At 35.3% G+C, this 6,837-nt stretch overlaps 1 non-coding gene across 1 annotated transcript; it reads left to right on the top strand.

Annotated features, from left to right (window-relative positions):
• The first annotated feature begins 5,140 nt into the window (after positions 1 to 5,140).
• On the top strand, positions 5,141 to 5,214 carry Trnat-agu (transfer RNA threonine (anticodon AGU)). Its single transcript has one exon. It is a non-coding gene; the product is annotated as a tRNA-Thr (tRNA).
• Positions 5,215 to 6,837: the final 1,623 nt, after the last annotated feature.

Genomic DNA, 6,837 nt, shown 5'->3' with positions numbered 1-6,837 from the left:
GCGTTATTTTAGTAGGTCTTGATGTCAGCTATCACCCGTCAAAGTATGTCGTACTATTTACGGGACACTCTGTATATAATTAGGAATAAAATATTAAAATCATTAATTTAAATATGTACATACTTAGGTACACAATCGGTGTTCAGTATAGAACTATAGAAGTTTTTGGCGATATTTTTTATTTATTTTGACATTAGTTCTGAATGGATTTGAGGACACTGTACTAATGCACTGAAGATCGGAAATGAACAATATATGACTTAAAATACATCAGGAATATTATTTTCCAATATAACGTATAATTAGGTCTCAGCATTCACCTACATTGAAAAAACAGCGGCGTACCCTTTATAACGACTACCAAAGCAATTTGAGTGAGACTCACGTCCGATCAATGGGCATCTACACATTAGGAAATTGAGTAAACGAATCGGGCCTGTTTATTATTAGTTATTACAATAACATTTTATGCGATGCCACAATACTATAATTTGAGTTGGGCATTTTTTTATCCACAATCGATATTGTACCCACTGTCGCATCCCTAAAGTTCAAAACATAATAAACTTTGTTTCTAATGTTAATTTTTGGATACTTTTGTACATAAATGTTTTAGTAATGTGGGTCCAGCGGTCTTATGTCGATAACAGGTTAAGTAATTGACAGAAAATGGTCACAAAAGGTAATAAAAGTTTGGGGCGGACAAGTCTTATTATATTCTAAACGTTCATATTTATTTCAACGTTGGGCATTATTTTGGACATAATGCTTTTGTAAAAAATCAGAAAAATTTGTCGATTTTTATACTTTTTACGTAACATTGCGTGTAGTTGTGACTGCGAGTGTATATATTTGTTAATTCCACAACTTTTAAACTAATTTGATTGAAGTTTGAAACAGCAGTAGAATATACATAACCTAGATCAACATATAGGCTTTTAATCTATGAAAAATCAATGGTTCCCGCGGGATTTATAACACGGAATTTTATGCGAATGTAGACACGAGTATCGGTGAGCGGGTTGACATCAGAAGTGGATTTAAAGGGAAAAACACTATTATTGAATAAAGTCTGTCAGGTCTAACAATTCCCACTAAGAATGTTACCAATAAACACTCGAATGGCAGAGAATAACCTTGAGTGAGGTCCCGGACTAGTGACCGAAGGATGTAGGGTTAAAGGCGTCTTTTAAAACTCGTTAACACTCTCCTTATACTACTACGGCTATTTCGGCTCATGAAGATACGAGCCGAGCTATCGAATAACTCACACGCGCTAACACGGGCGTCCACTAGTGAGCAATAAACGCAATCGCGGATCATTTCGTTGTCTGTCTGTCAAAACAAACAAGATCAAATACTGTAGCCCTAACAGTCGTTCAGTTCCGATGTTCTACTTCGTGGGTCGTGACATAATGGGGCCGAAACACAAAGAAATCGGTAAAACGGTCCACATCCGCGGAGAGAGGTGTAAATTGTCGAGCCAGGAAGCACGCTCGCTTGGAGACGAATTAACGACAAACGACCTTATAACAAATTGATTTTTTTTTGGTGGAAATTGTTACAATAACCTTATGGTTGACTTTGTAAACAAATTATACTAGCGTAGGTATAAGTAGGTAGATAATTATTATCAATATTTCTATTACGTACTGTGAAGGTTCTTTTTTTCTTGTTTCTTATACTATAATTTCAAAATTGGCGGAGGAAGAGGTAAACTGGCGTATCGAAAGCAGCGTTTAGAAATATCTGTGACATCTTTTTTACGTCAATAATTCCTCAATGCCCGAAGACGAAAGTCTTCGAACAATGGGTGTTGCTAGTGATGACTTGGGCGCTAACTTTAGGAACCTAGTGGACGATGAAGTCACCTATGCTTTTAGTTTCTCTGCGTGATCGGATCAGAAACGTTTAATTTTTGTAATATATTTTTAGAGGTCATCTAATGAAATGTGCATGTGTAACAGTAGCTTAATTGACCACACGATTACCGCACAAGAAGCACCCTCAGACACACAATGTCACACAAAATAAGTAATCACGTAACACAAGATGGCAGATAACTTCCGAGGGCGGCTAATGATGCCACACACGCGAGCGTTGTGAGTTAAAGCTTACAACGACTCTATTTATCGTGTTTGTTTTATTGTTAATTTTTTTGGTTTATATGTTAATTCATTGGTGAAGGAATGGCCACTGGCCCATACAACGCCGGCCAAGGGAACTCGGGCAAGTATACTCCCGTATAAAAGTTTATGGAGATGATAATAAGCTGTATAAATAAGGATCTTACTTAAAGGCATTGTGCACACACGCAGCTGCATAATAGGGATGATGACAGTTTTTTAAATTGTATATAAATTAAGAGTATACTAATAGCAAAGCAATTTTGTAAAGGTAACAGGGTATCTGCGATCATTACTTTCGGAGCTACAGGGATTTAAAGGGTCAGATTTGCGGCGCTGCCGCGGATCCCTGGAAAACGCTCCATACAAAATGGCACGATTTAGTGACGTCATTGGCTCGCTGATCGTTAGGTTTGTATGGGCGTTCAAACAAAATTACTAATATCTTTTTTATTTGTGCGTTTATGTTTATAGTTCATTTATTGAAAAATGTCACATTTAATGTAAGGAAGCTAAAACTGTATGAATTTTCATCAAATTACGATTAAAAAAATTTAATAGATTTTGAAATTTTATAATTTTATTTATTTTGCAAATATCCAGTCAATCTTTGCTTTTTATGTATAAATTAGTTAACATTGAACTTATTTACCCGAATGTATCATAAAAATCAATATATTCAAACCTAGTCATCATCCCCATTATGCAAACCACTGTACCACAGACCATAGAGGCAATTACTATAGATGTAGATATCGACTGTAGATAACTAGACTCCGCGCTACGAAGAAGTCCCGCGACTAAAGCCTGAGCTAAAATTGACAGCGCCTTACACAAATGACCATAAGACCGCCATTACCAAATGACAATGAGAGCCATTAAGACATACGGGACTTGTTTTGTGGCGCGCAGTATAGTCACACTGTAAGCTTGATATATGGACAGGTATACCTACCTAGGAACATTTCCGTATATGGAATCATCATCATCATTATCAACCCATATTCGGCTCACTGCTGAACTCGAGTCTCCTCTCAGAATGAGAGGGGTTAGGCCAATAGTCCACCACGCTGGCCCAATGCGGATTGGCAGACTTCACACACGCATAGAATTAAGAAAATTGTCTGGTATGCAAGTTTCTAAAAGATGTTTCCCTTCACCGTTTAAGACACGTGATATTTAATTTCTTAAAATGCACGCAACTGTAAAGTTGGAGGTGCATGCCCTGGACCGGATTCGAACCCACACCCTCCGGAATCGGAGGCAGAGGTCATATCCACTCGGCTATCACGACTTTTGTATATGGAATGAAAAATATTAATTATTAATATTTTAGCATTATTCCTCTATTTGGCGAACATAAACAGAAAGCAAATTTAATTTAACCGTAAAGACAAAGAACTATTAACTCTCGTTTTATTGCTGGGTCGCGTGAGAAGGAACAATTTCAGGAATTAGTTAATACGTAATTTCTGTACTTTGAAACAAAACACTTTAAGATAAAATATGTCGTAGCAATTAGGTCGTTTTGAAATTAATTTTCTTTTTAAACTATAATAAAAGTTGATTATACTTATAATGACAAAATTACTGTGCATAATATAGTCTAGAAAGCAGAAAAGAAATTATTACAATTGCATATATACATTAAAATTATCCGACCTTGCTCACGAAATTATCACCATTTTGGAAAGTCAACCGTTAATGTTCCCAAGTCGTTTCAGTCGAAGATCTCTTAAACCAAAAAGTAGATACGATAGATACAAGGGGTTAAAACGACCCTTTACATACGAGGTATTTTTAGGGCCCGAGACGCAAGGTGAGAGCCGCTAAATAGAAACCAAGTTTATAATGGGTTTAGCCCCGCGTGTTACAATATATTTTTCACTACTATTGCGAGCAAATAAAATAATTCCGTACGGTAATTCAATGTTTTATTTTAATTCAAAGTTAAATGTACAAACTTGGAAAAATGTATGTTAAGAGAGATGATTTTACCCGGTAACTTAATTTCCAACTGCTGTGAAGATGAATAATGAGTATGTGAGGTAAACGTAGGAGTTATTAGTTTAAAAAATTTCTTCGTTTTTAATTTAACGTAAACGCGAATTTCTAAGGAATTGAAACAACGCCATCTAGTGGCACTACTGCACAACTGTTTCAATGCCATATATATTCGCGTTTACGTTAACGCAATAGTAACAGTATGAAAATATTGAAAACTCCCACTAGGCACACTGATAACAAAACACCATTATTTTACCCGTCAATCATTGCTACGTTACGTGTAATTTTCTTATCTCATAGCCATGTAATGGTCACAATTGCCTTTAAACAGGTAAACTTCTCAAGGAAATGCGTTATCTTTTAGTTAACTATTAAGATAATTGTCTAGTTTTAATAATGTACAACTTGCAATTTGTAACTTGCATATGTTATTTATTTCGGATAAAAAATAAATGATTGAAAATATTCACATTGACAATTTGCAAATAGGTTGCCTAGTAAAGTTCCGGCCGCCCCTTTGCTCCATAACCTCCTCTATCTTCCAGTGAAAGTCTCATAAAAATCTGGCCAACTGTTCCAGAGATTATCAAAAGAAATACAGAAAAAACTTTGAAAAAGCTTAATTATGTTTTATTGTGGTGTAAATAGCTGCAAGCACTTGAAAAAATACAGTTATTAAGATATCACAGACGGACACTTCAATTTTATTTATACGTTATTAACCCATATACGACTCACTGCTGAGCTCGAGTGTCCTCTCAGAATTATATTATTATTTATGTGTATTGACAATGTATTTACCTAATGATTATTTTTGATTGTCTCATTTATTTCTTAACTTTTACTATAGTTTCAAGTATTTTTTTCCCCAACTCTATTAAAAATATGTATATAAAAATAACCAGCTTTCCCGTGGCAAAACTTCAGGACCCGAGCAACCCATAGTCAGGGCTCCAAGGTTTTTCAGCTTTTGCAATTTCATGTGAATTTTTGTCCAATCGGCCATCGGCGCCGTGGCTTAGTTGGTTAAAGCGCCTGTCTAGTAAACAGGAGATCGTGAGTTCGAATCTCGCCGGGGCCTGGAACTTTTTTTAGTTGCCTTCTTTTACAAATATGATGTAATGTATGGTGATAGATAAAACTTATGTAATGTTCATTGCGAAATATTAATATGCTGCATAATAAATATTATATGTAAGTATATATTTTTTTCTCTTATGTATTTTATTTCTCCTTTTTTTAATTTTTAACAATATTATTCATGCAAAATATAATACAAAACACTATTAAAACTTATAAAAAAAAATCAACCCTCCCGCTGCGGGACATTTGAGTGCCCAAGCAACCGGTGGTCTGGGCTCCAGAGTGAGGAACCTCCTCACAATACGCGCCGTCTCAATCACTGCCTTCTGTATCCGACTCTTGATCCACTTAAGCGAAAGCTTCATAAGGTGTTGCTATTATAGTTTTTCGCTATAAAACCATTGACTGAAACGACTATCGGAACAATAACAGTTGACTCGACCTTCTACATGGAGGTAATCTCGTGAGCAAGGTCCAAGTATTTTGATACTTTTTATAGATATATTTGCAATACACCACTTTCACACAGGAACTTCCACCTTCACACAGGAAGTAAAACTATAAGAAATTGTAATGTTGTCATCAATTGTAATTATAATATTATTGTATGATTTTTTTAAAAAGAGCAACAGCTGTTGAGTTTCTTGCCGGTTTCTTCTCAGCAGAATCTGCCTTCCGAACCGGTGGTAGAATCTTTACAAATAGTCAACTGACGTATCAAAAGTGCTTGTATACTGAGCCTACTTGAAATAAATGAATTTTTTTTTTTTTTTTGAATATTTCATCTAATTAAATCCAATTAGGAAGAAAAGTATTGTTTGAGACATTTTCGCATTTCGCTGTAACTAACATTATCAATCGCCGACATCATTTATACGAGTAGGTATAAACAATTTTTTTTTATTTTTATTCTCTGCAGAGTCAACGTGGCGTGGCATTACATCGTGCTGACTGCCTGTAGATTATTTATCTTTTCTTTTTCTCTTCCTTTTCCTTTCTTTCCTTCTCATCATTATTTTCTGGAGCATTTGTAACCTTCGGTAGAACAAATTTGGATAGAATGTAGCATTGAGATAGATAGATTATAGTCTATATAAACAACCGTGAAGCATTGCTAGTATGGAAAATGCATCAAAAAGCCTTGACACACAGGCGTAGTCGCGCACAAGCACTAGTGATAATATAATCATCAACATCCCGTCATAAACAAAATTCTTATATGGGCTTGAATCCAGACAGTTATGTCTCTTGTTAATAAAATATAAACAATCATAATATTATACGGCACAATAAAAGAATATATATCCACTTTTTAGTGCAAAGGTCTCGGAAAAACGCGTCGTCGAAAGGGCGAACACGCCGGTATCCAAACTGCTTCATAAAACTCAGACCAATTATAGAAGGACCTGTATCGCACTCATAGTCACGAACAAAATTGTCTGTCATTTTCTGAAGAAAACGAGCTTAGATTTGGTATATATCTTTTACTAAACTAGAAGTTTTTGCCCGTTTTTTACACAATTAAATTACACAAAAAGGTATTTTTACGGAGCTCTTTAACCGACGAACACGATTACAACTATTTAACATCGATACTATAGAGACAGTTTTTATAATCGCA

Source organism: Bicyclus anynana, chromosome 3 (genome assembly GCF_947172395.1).
Source record: "Bicyclus anynana chromosome 3, ilBicAnyn1.1, whole genome shotgun sequence".
In the NCBI taxonomy this organism is placed as follows: domain Eukaryota; kingdom Metazoa; phylum Arthropoda; class Insecta; order Lepidoptera; family Nymphalidae; genus Bicyclus; species Bicyclus anynana.
The sequence above is the reverse complement of the archived record's forward strand: the minus strand, read 5'-3'. Positions and strand labels throughout refer to the sequence as shown.